At 40.2% G+C, this 18347-nt stretch overlaps 1 protein-coding gene across 1 annotated transcript in view; it reads left to right on the top strand.

Moving 5' to 3' along the window:
- The window catches only part of LOC126472375 (CLIP domain-containing serine protease B9-like), a 183168-nt gene that overhangs the window by 20945 nt on the left and 143876 nt on the right, over window positions 1–18347 (top strand). The gene's annotated exons all lie outside the window — the stretch shown is intronic.

Consider the following 18347-nt stretch of genomic DNA (forward strand, 5'->3'; position numbering starts at 1 on the left):
TCTATTCTCTTCTTGTCTAAACTAGTTATCGTCCATTTTTCACTTCCATACATGGCTACACTCCATACAAATACTTTCAGAAACGACTTCCTGACACTTAAATCTATACTCGATGTTAACAAATTTCTCTTCTTCAGAAACGCTTTCCTTGCCATTGCCAGTCTACATTTCATATCCTCTCTACTTCGACCATCATCAGTTATTTTACTCCCTAAATAGCAAAACTCCTTTACTACTTTAAGTGTCTCATTTCCTAATCTAATTCCCTCAGCATCACCCGATTTAATTTGACTTCATTCCATAATCCCTCGTTTTGCTTATGTGACCTTACTACTTATGTGACCCAAATAATTTACTTCTTGCAACAAAAAGTGACAGTTTCCCACACTGTGTTAGTCATGCAGCTTGTAACATCTTGAACACCTCTCTCAGTCTTTGTGTATGTCCTGCATATACCTCGAAAAATCAGTTATGTCATCTATATACATTACAGATTTATGAGGCTTCAATCCTTTCAACACCTCATCTAACAATCACTGGATATTGCTGGTGCATTCTTTAAACCAAACGGCATTCTTCTATACTAATAATATCCCCAAGGTGTGGAAAATGCATTCTATCCTCCGGAACTACTTTTAACTGATGGTTCCAACTCTTTAAGGTCATTGTTGAGAAAATATAGCACATCCTGAGATTACCAATCCTCTCTGTGATATTTGGAAATGGGTAGGCTTCTGTCATAGCCCTACTATTCAAATGCCAGTAATCACAGGAGAATTGATATTTCCTTCAACCGTCTGTAGACTTCTTTGGTACAATCACAATTCCTGCCCCCTACTCTCTCCTATTGTGCCACTGGCTAACTTTTGATTAATAAACTCTTCTAAAATTGGATGCAGACACTGCTATTCTGTACACCTGTACTTTGTTCCATGTTGGAATCCTGTTCATGGGTGTTGCCTGTAATGGCGCTCAGGCAAGAAAAAGTCTGAAATTCTAACAGCAGCTCTTCTATCTGTGCACACTCTGTTCCTTCCAAATGTTTCACCTTTTCACGAAATACAGCCTTAGAAGTATCCTGTGTCCTCTTGTAGTGTACTCTTTCTGTCCCGCAATCCTCCTCCTCCTGGAATTTCTGGCACCAGTACTCCCTTTAACACCTTAACCTCTTTGGTGCCAAAGTTACCCACATTCATGGGTACTACCTTACCTCTGTCCTTCTCTTGTATGTGTACGATACTTCACTAAACAACACACTGCATCTAATACCACAATGGTTCCAATAAACACAACATACCTAATGGTAAGTCAGGCTCTATATTTAGCTATAGGGACTTCCAAGTGTCATTCAACACACAGTCATGCGAATTAAGCCTTAATGTCATTTTCGCAGTTCACATGGATTGCCTTTTACAACGGATGCTCTTCGCAGCAGATCAACATTGATGACAGCTTCCCGTAGCCAGAATGTTTCCCCACTAAGCTCCACCAAACATCGTCGAAGGTCAGTTATGGTGTGATGCTGATACAGAAAGTCTAACCCTAGGGTCATGCTGTAGCCCTCACTTTCATGAGACTCCACTTCCACACACTGCCCAAACCTGGTTGCCTCTTACAAAAAATTCACCATTATCAACCCCACTGGTCATTTATCACTTTCCTTACTCTGTGCAACTCACAATCTGCTGGGTTCCATCACCTGTTACCCACTAGCTCTCTTGGAGCTAAGGTTTCCAACAAAACCTTATACTCTCTACCACCTGTTCCACACACTATGGCAAATTCCACCTCCGCATTTGTCACTGCATTTACTTTTATTGGGGTCTGGGGTTCACTCTTAAGTTTAACAGATGTTTATTACCACACACACCACTCCTACCATTAGTCCTGCTACAATGCTGCTGGTATTACTACCCCTACTGTTATTCCCGTTAAATTACTGATAGTTCATATCACCCCTGTTATTCTGTGGCCGGCGGCATTGCCTCTACACAATTAAAACATTGGAAAGGTCCGATTATTTAGTGGTGTTTGTCTGGACACCAGGTCACGTCGGAATCCCAGGCAACGAACTTGCCGACAGGCTACACGGAAACCGCTTATGGAGATCAGCTTCTCTGCAACTGACCTGCGAGACGAAATGGCGTAACCTCAGCATGCACAAGAAATGGTGTGCCATTAAGAAGACAATGAATGTGTGGCAGTCCTCCATGCGGGTCTCTCGCAGGGACTCTGTGGTTCTCTGCTGGCTCTGCATTGGCCATGCTTGGGTGACACATGGCTACCTCCTGCACCGCGATGACCCACCTCAGTCTCGGTGCGACGCCCGGCTGACAGTGGCCCATATCTTTGTGAACTGTCCTTCTTTGGCTGCCCTGCAACGGACTCTTCAGTTACCGGACTCGTTGCCATTAATTTTAGCTGACAACACCTCATCGGCTAATTTAGTTTTATGTTTTATAAGTGACGGTGGGTTTTATCATTCTGTATAAGTTTTAGTGCATGTCCTTTGCCCCCTTGTGTTCTCCACTCTAATGCTTTTAGGGTCGATGTTTTAATGTGTCGCAGAGTGGGTGGCTTTTCCTTTTTATTCTCGTGGTTGGTCAGCCACAGTCATCTGCTCTCTTGTTTTTTACCCCTTCTACCTGTTTCTTTCTTCTCCCTTTTGTTTTCTTTTCCCATTATGTCCATAGTAGTGTTGGCTGTCCTTCTGTCATTCTTCTGGTTCTTCCTTTCTCCTGTTATTGTGCTGTATGTCTCCTTCCTTTTCTTCTTTGCCGACTGCTGTGGCCGAGCGGTTCTAGGCGCTTCAGTCTGGAACCGTGCTGCTGCTACGGTCGCAGGTTCGAATCCTGCCTCGGGCATGGATGTGTGTGATGTCCTTAGGTTAGTTAGGTTTAAGTAGTTCTAAGGCTAGGGGACTGATGACTTCAGATGTTAAGTCCCATAGTGCTTAGAGCCATTTGAATTTTTTTCTTCTTTCCCTTGTGTAATTATTTTACCGGGAACAAGAGACTGATGACCTCGCAGTTTGGTCCGTCCCCCCTCCCCCCTTTTAAACCAACCAATCAATTAAAACATCTTATATGTGGTCTTTTACCACTGTCAAAACATCAATCTCCTCAAATTCCAACATGAACCTAACTACTACATGGAGATTCATAGGTGCACCTGTATGCACCCTTCTGGGCATCTCTTGTGCCAAACCCTCAGGAAAGCATAGAGCATCATTTGTTCAGCTTCCTGCAGTAACACCTTATTCACCACCTCACTATGTGTTGACTCATACATATATACCATGATCTTTGTATTTGTGTCTCCAGAATCCTCCATGGCTTCATTTTAGGGCTCTTATGAATACCACCCAATTGTTTATGCAGAAACCAAGTGCTGTTTTGTTTCCTGTATCTCTCTGTCAGTGCCTACTTGAGTTGCTCAAAAGTTTTTGCTTTGTTCAAAGTTTCTGTGCAAGGTCTGTCTTGCTGTCTCTAACAGCTGTTTGTCCAACCAACCCCCTACGTCAGCCCAGTTGATAAAACAAAATCCTCTATGAACCATAACACATCCTCGAACAAACCTACTGTGAAAGAGAGTGACAAAGTATGCTATAGCTGGATCCACCCCTAAACTTTGTGATTTCCAATAATCCCAACTTTTCATTCTTCTCGCTGGATTACTGATGGAATTTTCTCCACACTCAACTTTACCATTTGATTAAACACACACTTCCCCACCATTGTCACCTTGTGTCTCTGATTTCACCTGTGCGTCATTCTTACTTCTTTTTACACATGCAGCTACAGCACCTTAACAGTAATATGGACAGAACACTCCTTAGCTACTCACATTACTACATTTTTATCTTTTGTCTAATTATGAGCCACTTGGACTCCCTATAATGCCCAAGAATCTGCTACTGGTAGGCCATATGACCAGGCAAGTAAAATAAAACAGATTAAGCATAAGGGGCAGAAGGCCCGAGTCAATTATACTGCTTGCATCACACAGGTTCCAACAATTCATCTCTAGAATTGCCTTTAAACTGAGTGATATCCATCTCTTCTTGTGGTCTCACAAAAGTAGCTCTATAGTTATCACAACCCTTTGACACCATGATTGTCATCACATGAAAAAAACAGTCTCAATGACTCCACAATGAGGCTATCATAGCTTCCAGTTCGAAAGATGTGTTGCGGGGGGTGGTACACACACCCTCTGCTGTTCACTGTGGTGATGTCAGCTCTCTTGACCGCTAACGCCACTGATAAGTACCAGTGTCACTTGGCAAGGTGAATGGTGTCATTACTGGCTGCTGAGGCCCAGTAGATACACTGACAACTGAGAAACAATACTTTAACTTCAGATACACATTATCTCAGTAGCAATGAAAGGCAGACATGCTCCAGGCAAGTGAAGGCTCTTAGGTGTTGGCTTCTGTCCTGGCAAAAAGGAAGTGTCAGGGCATTACGATGCTGACTTTGGGCAGGGTGATTACCAATGACCTGACAGCGGACCATGGCCTTGACGTCAGCTGCACTCCATGTGCTGCGGCAGCTTCCTGTAATGGCAGACACCTGCACTGAGGTGGCTCAGGCCGGGTGACACCCACAGCACAGGAGAAGGAAGATTGCTGTGCACGAGACATGACCTGCTGCTCTTTGGCAGGAGTCAGACAGCAGCAGGTAGTGACAGCACAACAATGGTGAGTGGCACTAAGTCCCGCAAGGAGGCTCAGTGGTGGCTATAGCTGGCAGTGCCCAATCCTCATTGTCCGGTGTGGACCAGACATTGTGGTGGTGCTGCTAGATTCCGAATGCCTCTGCCTCAAAATCCACTTCTATTTACTATTTATATGGTTCTGAGGTTCATTTGTTACACTAAAACCCTGCACATAGTCATGTAGCTCATAAAGAGTCTTGCCTTGGTGTGATGATAACGTCCTGCCCATTATGGCTGTTATTGTTGCATGATGCAGTTTTGTGCTGAGTAAGGCTAGCCCATCCCGCAATCCATTTGCGTACATGTTAGTCTGTGTCATGTCACCACACTGCACTTACTGACCAGTGATAGCTTGGTGCAATGCTACACTGCAACTCCTTACAAATTTCTACTAAAACTAGGTTGTGATACTACAAATGATAGCAACTAGCCTCAGGCATAATTTTTTCAAAGCAAGTGTCTTGGATATTTTCGTAATAATCACATGTACTTTCAATAAATATTATACGAATGATTTTATACTCTTCATATCTTCTTTGAATATAAAATATTTGAATAAAAAATTGACATTCGGAATAATACTCACATGGCCGTAGAGTGAAATTAAAGAATTTAGTTGAATAGAGCACCAAACACATTCACAGAAGTGTTAACACAAGCAGAATGCAAAAACTGATTAAAAGCGTGCTACACTACAAAGATAAAAAGCATAACTCAAAGACTAGTCACTCAGAGTTGGTTCCACATTATTTATCAGTCTGGGTGTGAGGTCTTCTCAGAGTACCTCGATCCGTGCAGGGCACTGAGAGACAAGGCTGTCAGCAGCGACATAAAACTTCACTCATCTTTTTGAGCTTGACCAGTCATGCTGTAGCAGGCTGTAAAACAGAGCACAAGTATACCATATCTGTTCTGTCCTTTTCTGACCAATTATTGCAGCAGGTTGTTTGTGAAGAACAACTAGACCATGTCTCACAGGATAAATATCAGCATTGGTTCCCTGTAGTCCTGCAGGTACTGACTAAAGCAGTGAGGAGTCTAAGGACCTGCACACAACACCAGTTGTAATTGTAGTCAGCATCGTTCTGCCACGTGAATTGAGGTGTGATGAGGGAGGTGGAGCTGGTGTTGGAGTTCAGCAGTGTCTTTCACCTCTTGTAAATGTTGATTCTATGGTGAAGCTGTGTCCATTTGCAGGATTCAGCAAAACATAGCCTGGTTTCAAGCACTGTAAGGAGACAGTGATAGGCTTCCCATGAAATAGTATGTCAAAAGTCTGCTCTACAAAACAACTGCACATACACTGTTTTGTGAGATGTCGCACCACAATTGCATATCTGTTCAGTGTACCATTGTCTGTTCAATTTAAGGCCAGTAGTGGCACCTTGCAGTAATGTCACGGTTTGTGGATTCTGTTACTGTGTCTCAAAAAGTTCATCGTAATCTATCTTGTTGGCCACGGCTTTAATCTTGATGGTCACTGCGTTAATACATCAGAGGAAATCATTCACAATGCTGTCATTCCCTTGAGATGTAAATCTGTGGCAAAGTACCAGTAAACTCAAGTAGCTGAAGTGGCAGTGTGTACAGTCCTAGCCGGGGCTGAAGATGAAGTGCACTACTGTTCCATAAAAAATGTGAGAGGTCTGCCTTGAATGTCTTCACGTAACCGCTTCGTAAAGTACCAACAATTCCTGGTTGTAAGGTGACCATTTGCTTTGTGATACTGTGAATTTCAGTGAGAAAAATGTCAGTGGTTATCACTGGCTGGTGGTTATTTTCTGTACAACCACACCAATAGTCATTTCATTAGTGTCTGTGGTAACAGTTGAAGGTGCCCATGACATTGACATTCGATAGAACATATTTTGGCTGTGGTTATTCCATGGCAGTGTTTGTTTGCTGAATGCGTTCTTCCCAGTCAAAGCCTTGGCCAGCAGGGCTCATTTTGCCACTGCCTGTGGTTTATGATGGTAGAAGCTGATCATGTTGAGGAAATATTGTAAATATTAAAAATTAGTTAGGCTAGGCATGTGATGGATGAGGTCTGTGTGTTGTGGTGGTCTAATAACTTTTCATGTTATATAGTGTCTGTCCCCGGTAGCCAAGTGGTCAGTGTGACAGAATGTCAATCCTAAGTGCCTGGGTTCGATTCCCAGCTAGGTCAGAGATTTTCTCCGCTCGGGGACTGGGTGTTGTGTTGTCCTGATCATCGTCATTTCAGCCCCATCGATGCACAAGTCGCTGAAGTGGCATCAAATCGAAAGACTCGCACCTGGTGAATGGTCTACTTGGCGGGAGGCCCTAGTCACACGACATTTATTTATGTTATAGAGTGACCTAGAAATGTTACTTCCTGTTTGCAGAGTTGATATTTTTCCTCATCGACTATACCAAATTGTTCCAAATCTTCAAGAATATGTCAAAGGTGATTTTTGTGCTCTTGGGGAAATGATGAGAATACAAGGATGTCACCCAAATAGGAAAAACAAAAAGGAAATCAATGGAGAACTCTATCAGTAAAACCAAGTTTCTGCATCTCTCTCAGTCCAAAGGGCATAAGAAGAAACTCGTATAGTCCAAACAGCATAATTATTGTACTTTTAGGTGCGTCTTCAGGAGCCATTTGGATTTGCAAAATAATGATTTCTGGCAGTCCATCACAGTGAATATGGAGGCAGCTGTTAATGCTTGTCAAAAGTCTTTTACAATTTTTGGGTGTCGGTTGGGAACTGTACATGAATTAAGGGCCTGATAATCCCTACATAGTCTTTCTTTGTCACAGCCAACCCCACAGAATGGCTGTGGGGCCAGACTGATGGTATCCCATGTATTGGTGAAATGTCCCCTTCTTTTGGCCCTTCATACTATATATAGCCTTCCAGATTCCTTGTCTTTAATATTAGCAGACAATTGACGGATGGTTGAACTGGTTCTGTTTTCTACATGAAAGTGATTTTTATTTTCAGTTATAAGGTTTTGCTTTACTCCTGGAGCAGTGGCAGGTCGGCTGTGGTTTGGTCTTCTCTTCACGTTTTCTAGATCTGGGACCCATGAGCACTCCCCTTTGCAAAGACCACTCTTTTATCCCTCTGTTTTTCCAGGGGTACTCTTTTATGCCTTCTACTGTGCATGTTTTTAGCTTCCTCGTTTTATAGTTTGACTCTTCTGACTGGATCTACGCACTTTTAGCAGACACCTTTACCTTATGCAAGTAATTTTTGAATTGCAGGGCTGATGACTTTGCTGTTTAGTGCCATAACCCCCCCTAAATCAATCAATCAGCCAATTTCTGTGGCACTAAATGATTAGAGGAAGCCCACGGGCTGTCTGAAGGATGTACTATCCCTCATTGCAAAACATAGTCAGTAGCAGCCTTAGCGCACATAATTTGTCTGGAGCTGCCAGCAAGCCCTGTGAAAAACTGGGCTCTTTTGTAGTACTTATACTGTGAACTGTATCATTTTTTTATGCTTCTCTTTGCCTGAAGAACAACAGATGGAGCACTGTCAAGAGCCAGAGGTTTGTGCACTGATACCAGAGTTACTGACCTATATGGACATGCAAGGTTCCTCATGAGGTGTGTGTGCATGATGCTAGAATGGACTGTGATTCTTCTCCACTCTAGTGGCTGCAGTTGTATTTTGTAAACTTTATACTGACTAAAATGTAATCTGAAGAAAGATGAGGTAAAAAGAATTTTTTCAAAAGAGTGTAAAAATGAAGGCAAACAGTGGTTTTGTATCGCACCCAAGAGAACCACACCATATGATGTGCTGCAGGTAACAATAAACAAATGACTTTTATTACACTCAAAACAACAAAAAATCATTCAGACTTGAATACAGCACTACTTGTTTAAAGTCCACTTATATTCACTGATGTTGGTCTAGGAGACTTCTCACAAGAGTGACACCTGTGTAGCCTTATAGATGGAGAGTAGTAGGACTCGAGGACCATCCAGAAGAGAGTTCCCAGCAAGGCAAAGCTCATGTCAGAGGTAGACAGTGAGCTGTGCACTGATAGGCTGCAGTTGTGGCAGATGCCAGGCCCAGAGTGGAGAGTCGGATGAGATGCGAAGTGAATATTTGGGATGCAGCTCGGAGCATAGGCATTGGTGGCCAGAATGGGAACTTGAACAAGGTGCAAAGTAATGCTTCAGAATCAGCTCAGACCAAAGATATCGGCCGCTGGTGGAGAGAACTTGGGGTGGGACACACAGCAAAGACTCTGAGCATATTGCAGTGCTGGCAAATAGGAGCTATGACTGATTGACCGGCAATAGCAGTCGCCTCTTGGCTCACAGCAACTCCAGGTGAAAACAGGCTCTGGTCAGCTGGGGAATGTCCTTTATAGCTGCCTAGAGGAAGAACACTTCTGTGACAAATGATGGGTATGTGACGTGCTGAAGAAGAATCAGTGCCTGCAACGGCAGTGCTAATTGCAGCACATCTAGCGGCAAAGCTGGCACCACATGTTACCATGGCAGATGAGAGAGAGAGACTCGATTTTAAATATTGTGGGATTAGAGGGAATATAAAATTAATCTTGGATACAACTGTTACACAGAAGACACTGTAGGTTTATTGATTAAAGTACACACATCAAAGAAAGTTTTGCATCACCCTGGTTCCCATAACTCCTGAAGATAGACGTTGACTGTTCAGAGATGTCACTAAACCCACCCAAAGGTGTAAACAACGATGCATGAGCAGCACCTATTAGAAAGAGAGGGTCCGACAGCCGATCAGTTCCGGTCATTCCACCAGGAAGGAGGTACATGGCTCGTGTTGTCTCTAGTTCAACCATGCCTATATGGTCAATACCGCAGTTTGATTGCATCCACATTGTTACTTTGTGCCAGGAAGGGCTCTCAACAAAGGAAGTGTCCAGGTGTCTCAGAGTGAACCAAAGCGATGTTGTTCGGACATGGAGGAGATACAGAGAGACAGGAACTGTCGATGACATTTCTGGCTCAGGCCACCCAAGGGCTATTACTGCAGTGTATGACCGCTACCTACGGTTTATGGCTCAGAGGAACCCTGGCAGCAATGCCACCATGTTGAATAATGCTTTTTGTGCAGCCACAGGACATCGTGTTATGACTCAAACTGTGCGCAATAGGCTGCATGATGCGCAACTTCACTCCCAATTTCCATGGCGAGGTCCATCTTTGCAACCGTGACACTATGCAGTGTGGTATGGGTGGGCCCACCAACATGTTGGATGGACCGCTCAGGATTGGCATCACGTTCTCTTCACTGATGAGTGTCGCATATGCCTTCAACCAGATAATCGTCAGAGACGTGTTTGGAGGCAACCCGGTCACGCTGAACGCCTTAGACTCACTGTCCAGTGAGTGTAGCATGGTGGAGGTTCCCTGCTGTTTTGGGGTGGCATTATGTGGAGCCGACGTACGCCGCTGGTGGACATGGAAGGCGCCAAAACGGCTGTATGATACATGAATGCCATCCTCCGATCAATAGTACAACCATATCGGCAGTATATTGATGAGACATTCATCTTCACAGACAACAGTTCACGCCCCCATCGTGCACATGTTGTGAATGACTTCCTTCAGGATAATGACATTGCTCGAATAGAGTGGCCAGCGTGTTCTCCAGACATGAACCCTATCAAACATGCCTGGGATATAGATCAAAAAGGGCTGTTTATGGACAACGTGACCCACCAACCACTCTAAGGGATTCACGTCGAATCGCTGTTGAGGAGTGGGACAATCTGGACCAATTTGTGGATAGTACGCCACGACGAATACAGGCATGCATCAATGCAAGAGGATGTGATACTGGGTATTAGCGGTACTAGTGTGTGCAGCAATCTGGTCCACCACCTCTGAAGGTCTCGCTTATGGTGGTACAGCATGCAATGTGTGGCTTTCATGAGCGATAAAAATGGCGGAAATGATGTTTATGTTGATCTCTCTTCCAGTTTACTGTACAGGTTCCGGAACTCTTGGAACCAAGGTGATGCAAAACTTTTTTGAGGTGTGTATGAACAGGTTGAACACAGGATGGCTGTTCAAGGTGTTATAGTTGGGAATGATAATTTAAAAAATTTGAGACCAGGAGCGCAGGAATGTATGGAGGAATTATTTTGATAAGTTGTTGCCTGCGTAATGTTTCACATAATTCAGAGAAAACAATTCAATTAGTTTCATGACAACTAATCCCTAACCTTAACTTCATCATCAGATTCCTCTCTATACCTGAATAATACATCACAACCTTCCATAATACATCATCGTCGTCTTCGTAAACAACATAGTTATAATAAATTATCAATTCTAAATAACAAAACCTCAGTATTTCAACTCACAGTTACCTCTAAATTAATTGTAACATCATGAAAATAGTGCATCAAAATCCATTTCATCAAAACACGTCTACGGACAGAACATTCTAAACATCAGTAGTCTTGCATCTTCAACAATATTTTATCATGCTCGTGACAAGAACAAACATTGCTACACTGCTTGAGTCTGGCCTCAGCAACCAGAGATAGTGGTTGTGTGTAGCAGTCTATGCTTTTTATAGTACTGTCATTATTCCACGCTAGATTTTTCATTGTTTTATTGCTGTACTCAAGCTTTTTACTACTATACAGAATCTCACTTTCAACAGAACTTTCATCCTCTTCGAATGGTTAACAAACATGGTATCTCAAAGTATGAATGGGATTGTTAGTGAAAGACTGTGGTAAATGATAAATACTTCTGTTAAGTTTGACAACATATTTGTTCTACCAAAAGAATGACTGTTGCACATTGACTTCATAACTGTAACATGAGTAGAAACAAGTCTGGCCCCTTGCCTTTCCATTAAATAATTTTACTTTATTTGCAATTTCGTAAAACATAATTATCATTTAAATGTCGCTCAGGACAATCAGCAAAATTGTTCACTATTAATCACAAAAAAATGTTTATCACTTCAAATACAAACATAATAATTAAGAAAATACTTATGTGCCATTAACTTCATAAGCTATTGGTTGGTTTTCATTAGTTAAGCATAATGTTTGAAAATGGTTTAATAATTGTGAGCTCATATTGTATTAAAGCTCATAAACTGCAAAATAATTGACTCATAACCACAGATTAATAGAGAATGGATAGAGTTGACAATATGAAATAGGTTAAATTTAACGGATTGTCAGGATAGATAAACGAAGATGCAGCACAAAGAACAAAAACAGAAACAATACTACAACAGCTTGATGTCCTGTGCTTGCTAAGCACATGACATACAAAGTTTCTATGTCTCTCTGTGGGTTTACACAATATCAACCCTCACCATTATAATATTATTAAAGTCATGTAACTACAAAGCAAAACAAAAAATACTTCAGTTCAAACCCTACCAAAATAAGAAACTTACAGTTGTCAGGTCATAAAGTCATTATAATGAACTATAATTCCTTGTACTGAATGCTACATAGCATAATTAGTGTGTCACTCACCATAAAATGGCAGGTCACATACAAAGACATTAAATAATTATAGCATGTGTGACATTCAACTGCTTTATTTCTTCGTTGAGAGTCCTCGGTATTAACATACTGCATTGTGTATTGTTATACTGGCTGAAAAATGAGGGGTGGAAGTTCAACACTGACTACTGTAAAAGATGTAACTGACAGTTGCGTTTCACAGTTAACAACCTCTCTCTTATGGGGATAGAAGTTATACCAAATCATTGCCCTACTTCTCCACCCAACTCTGAGAACTACTCTCATTCAACCAGAAAATTAAATCCTCACAAAATCATAGAATGTTACCAAATAGTTGACTTGTCAGAATATTCATGTCACTCTAGCACCACAGTTATCAGTTAATCAGCAAAATTACTTTTTTTCATTCCAGTATTACCTCTTTAAGCTCATAATTCTTCAGAACACAAATAGAAGTTTTCATATAACCATTCCAATGATGCAGCATAATATGCCTTGAACCTCAATAGCAGTGTCATGAATTGCACAATTTACACAGTACCCAATGTTGCCTAGTTGTAAAATAGATCATCAATATAGTTACACTACATCTGTTTGTATACATTTATCTTTTTCATTACTCAATCATGTCTGTCAGCTCCATTATTTTACTTACATTCCTTACCTTGTTAGCTAGTGGAGTGTGTTCTCAAAAAATATCCTTATGTAGGGGCAGCCTCCTTAACCATTAAGACCCTAACGTTATTTATTATTTTATTACTTCATATTTGCTTCATTATCAAATAAATAAACACCTGCTCTGCTTATCCAATTTAAAATTGATTCTACTGAAAAAACACTGCACAGTAACAGATCCTTATGCTAAGGCAAACTTAACTCTCATTACTGATCAGACAAAATTATCACTTAGAAAAACTATTATTTCACTGTATTCCATCAAATTGCTCGAGATTCTAACCTGAAGGGTGATATACATACAAATCTTGTTTATTCTTTCCACACACAGTACTCCAGGCAACTATGTTTAAAGTTTTATTTACTTAATGTTAGAAGAGGCTGTACCATGACACACGTCTGTAGGTAGATAGTTATCTCCTTATACTGATAGCACTGAACACAAACCAAACACTTCTATGATACCACGATTAATATTAAGACCTAGTATTCAAGATGGTTTTCACTGCAGATTTCCTCTGCTGGTGCACCAAATTACACTAATTTCACACATGAGCTGATTACTTCAGGTGTTAATTATAGTTTTCAGACAATCTGCACCTTGTCCTTCACATATGCTGACACCTTTCATTTTCTGTTTAGCATACCTCTTTGTTTGACGGAAGTTCATTAACCGTGACATCAATTTACTTTCATCATATTTCATAAAACCAGAATAAACACAGTATATCACAGATTTTTACCAAATACTGCTGCTGTTTTTTTCCCATCCTCTTATGATTCCATTACTTATCACTAACACAACGTAATACATATAGATAATACTGGAGAAACCTATTCTAAAGTGTCCCTATACTAAAATAACTAAAGTATCCTGCTGTAAAAAAATAACATGAAAGCCAAAGATAGAATGTTTCTGATTCACTTATAAACTTCAGCTAGAATAGGAGAAGAATTGACTGCCTCAGGAAACACGAAAAATGAGACAGACAGCTGGGGTAAGCATTATTGCCCCATAATGAATCCAACACAGAATGTTGAACCCCCTGTGTGTTTTTGCACAAGAAATTAGACCCAAATATTACATCAATGCTGAGATTTTGAATCACCGATAAATTGCACTCCAACAGCTATCCTGCCAATTCCACAGTTAATAGTACCTCTTGTTTCACACTCGTTGATAACTTACTAGTAGCACCAGTAATTTTCATTCCAGAAATGTGCATCACTACCATACACTCTGTGTTCTTAATAGATTCAAAAAATGCCTGTGAAGTGGTATTCAGATCATTACTACTGTCCCAGTAAACACTTGACATGTATACCTTGTACATTTACTGTTATTACAGGTTGCCATACTTCCTTTTTACTTACCATGTGATCTTCTTCATATAAAAAATCCTCAGTAATCCTTTCCCTGGAAGAACTATCATCTTGATTACCAAAATAATTATCAGACACAGTCAATGACAGATAGCATGTTCCTCTTCCTCATTACCACTCTCAAACTCTAACTCCAACTCTTCGTTAGGCCCAATGTTATCCTCCTCTATTCTTTCTTCGCTTAACACATTGCCATCCTTATCAATTATAAATTCAAATACCTCCTCCTAATTACTACTGGATTCCTCACTGCTATCATCATTACAACTGCTGTCAGAATCAGACCCACCATCACTTTCATTGTCCTCAGATACTTGGCGAATTAGTTGAGCCTTGTTTCCAGTATTAGACCACAAAGCAAAACACCTGTATTCCCTATGTTCTCTCAAAAATTTACTATCAATTTTGATACTTTGGATGTCCAGTCTCTTTTTACAGGATAAACATTGCTACATGCACCATCATTCAACATCTCACTAGAATTCGAATTTACACATGTCTTACTATTATCATTTACATTACCCTTACCTGTGATTACAGCACATTTATATACATGTGGCTCTTCATCATTAACTGCTCTAGTGTGAGCCAAAACTGGAGCATTATCTAGTGTAAATGGTTTGATCCAGAATTAAAATCATCTCCTCCATTCCTATTACTTGAATTTCTCCTACCATTTCCATGCCCATTCTGTCTATCCTCCACCCAGCTATTCCTTCAGTTTCTACTATAGTTAGTTCTGTTCATCCTATTTACCTGAAACTCTCTCCCTGGTTGATTACTGTCATGAAAATTCCTCCTATGATCTTCCACTGAGGGCTTCACCATCTCCACTTTATCAATAATATTTAAAAAAAAATCACTAATATAACCCCTAGGGGCAGGTACAAGCAATTCTCTAACTTTCTGTGGCAACTTACTTTCTAAACCCAATATTATTGATTCACTACCTAGCTCTTTGTCCAAATATTTCAGTTTGTTTATTCAAAGCTGACAGAAACCTTTCACAGTACCCTTCCTAGAGACAATCTCTCTCCTACCCAAAATTCTCTCTAAGCTCTCTGCTGCTTCCCTTTGAACCAATACTGTTCTAAAATGCTTTCTTAAAGCTATGCCACAAAGTACAACTATCAGCTACCTGAGCTGCACATCCTTAAGCATCCCCTTTCAAAAACTCTCCCACAAATGACATTTTCTCTTTTTCATTCCGTGTTTCAGGCAAACCATTAAATTCTCTCATGAAATTCAGTGGATGCACTTTGCCATATGGTTCAAAATTATTAAATTTATTACAACTAACAAATGAAGGACTGTTTGGGACACTACATACTCTATGCTTTAGATTTTGTACCTCTTCCATCTTTTTCTCCATTTCAGCCAATTCTGAATCTAGATTTTCATTTACTTTTACCAGTTTTTCCTCTACCACTACTGCGCACTTGGTTTCTACCACCGTTTCTAAATCATTTTTAATCTGATCATTTGGTTCTCAAGTTTAACCCTATTTTCAGCACAAAATATCCTGGCTGCATCAACTTGATCTTTACACTGTTTCTCGGAAGCCTCCACCCTCCTGCTATAGTCATCACAAAGTTTCTTTCTCTCTTCTACACATTTACTGCAAATTAATGTTAATTTCTCATTAGTATTCTGCTCTATTTTCTTTATCTTTTCATCACAATTTTTCACTACAGCCTCAAACTTCTTTTCTGGAAGATTAAAGCTGACTACCGTAATTTCCTTATTAATTTCTTTCTTCAGTTTATCCTTTAAGCTAGCCATGCTAGTTTTAATGCTCTCAGTTTCATTTTCCACCCTACCAATGTCTTCTTTTGTACACATAGTACTCATAATTTGCCTTAACATCACTTCCAATTATCCATCTGCCATAAACTGTTGCCCTTGCTGACTTTCACTACTAGATTCCTCCCCCTTAACCTTAATGATTTCATCCACTTCAGTATTGTTTCTGTCCATTTCGCTCACATCACCACACAATATAGATGACGCTTTCATAATTTTGTCAACAATAGGGCTTTCGTCCCCATCATTCAACATTACATTCATATCTTATTTATAACCACTATCGTCTACTGAATCAGTTCCCCTTTTTGTTCATTTAGAAACTTAACCTCTACAGCTTTTTTATTAATCACACCACTCCCCTGTTGTCCATTCTCCCCCATCACACCATCTTGTTTGTTAAGACCACTCATTATGTATCACTTAATATAAATTTTGGTATGAATTACCTAATTTTTATTCACTCATCTCCTGCTGCTGCTGCTGTTGCTGTGTTTGTCATCTCGATTCTTCGGCTGCACGGCTGCTGCGGTGACACGTCTTGTTTATCCTGGTTGGTTGTATCCACCTGCATGCTGATTGGATGCTCCTGTACTCAATGGCTGCTTCCATTGAACCCACTTGCTGATTGGCTGCTGGCATACCATGGCCATGAAAGCCATGCTCTGATTGGCTGTTGCACCTCCTTGATGAAAATCACTGTACTGTAAACAGATCTTGAGTTCACTGTTCAAAATTCATGAGTCGTAGCTCATTGTACCCAAATACAATAGTCCTCACATGAAAGGGCACCATATGTGACGTTCACCTGCTTTATTTCTTCGTTAATAGTCCTTGGAGTTGACGCACTGCATTGTTATACTGGCTGAAAAATAGGGGGTGAAAGTTCAACACTGGCTACTGAAAATGGTGTAGATGACAGTTGCACAGTTCTTTACTTTCAGTTCACATCCCCCACCCCAGTATTACACAGTTATATGGCCAGTTCACTATTGGTTAAGTTTTCTTAATCTTCATTAATAATTTTCAGGCAAATGCCAACCTACTGCTACAATAGTTTACCATTGAACATCTATGAGCACAAAAACCTAACCACACAGTTCTTGCAGAATAATATGATACCTGTGACAGTATTGAGCAGACACTGTCATTGTTTTAACACACAGCCTATTTGTGTTACACTAATTCCACTGTTCAGGTGATGCATTGTTGTTACTCTAAATTGATATGGGCTTCCCATTTGAAAATCGGCCACGAACTGACTGTCTCGAGAATGAAAATTGGGCCTCTATATATTCTCACAGTAGCAGGTACTAAAACTATACATTATTCAATGTTTAAGTTACAGAAATTACAATTAAGGCCAAATTATTTGCTTAAATAATGAAATTAACAGATACAGTTATACAAACAATACTTTTGACAAACCTGGTAATTATATTGGAAATAATTAAGGGGTGGCTTTGCTAATATGTTTTCGAATAGAGCCAAATAAATACTTTAAGAATGCTAGTAGCTCTTCTTCCAAATGTTTATAATTAGTACAGAATTTATATTTGTTTATAAGTCAACAATACAATTTAAGTCATGAAACAATTACTGATTTCACCCTATAACAAAAGATATCAAGTAGGGATAGTCAAAAGAAATTAGGAAATTGATTACATACACAAAACTAAGCACAAAATTATACCTGGTGGTACATTCCTTAAGAATGAGGGCCAACCTTGTTCTTTTATGAAAATGAAGATTATATTCATGTGTGTTAAAGGTAATTAGTCAAAAGGGGGGGGGGGGGGGGGAATTAAGGAGGCAGATGGCAAAACAAGATAGGAAGTAAAGAGGTCCCAGCTTGCTTCATGACACATGACATAAATTTGAGCACAATATAGGCTAAAGCATCAGATAGTCATTAAGTATTCATAGTGTAGCCTAAATCATAGCATAAAACATAAAATAACAAAATTGAAGTTAATTCAACAAAATAAAAGTAATCTCCCTTGGAGCTAAATTTGTGAACAACACTGTTGCTTCTCCGTCACATGTTAATCTACCTGGTGGTTTTTTGATTTGCTTAATTAATACATCCAGTGGTACCTTTTCTATAACAATCTCTAACTATGCAAAACCCTACTTCTACCTTTTGCATTTGGTCTATCCCTTGAATCAGCTGTCAAACTGTGTAACATTTGAACAGAGACAACATAACTCTTAACATACTTTATTTGCTCTTTCCTTAATGTAATTCACACGTCCACATGGCAACTTTCCCCATAGAATCAAACATTTCACAT

Source organism: Schistocerca serialis, chromosome 1, assembly GCF_023864345.2.
Source record: "Schistocerca serialis cubense isolate TAMUIC-IGC-003099 chromosome 1, iqSchSeri2.2, whole genome shotgun sequence".
Lineage (NCBI taxonomy): Eukaryota > Metazoa > Arthropoda > Insecta > Orthoptera > Acrididae > Schistocerca > Schistocerca serialis.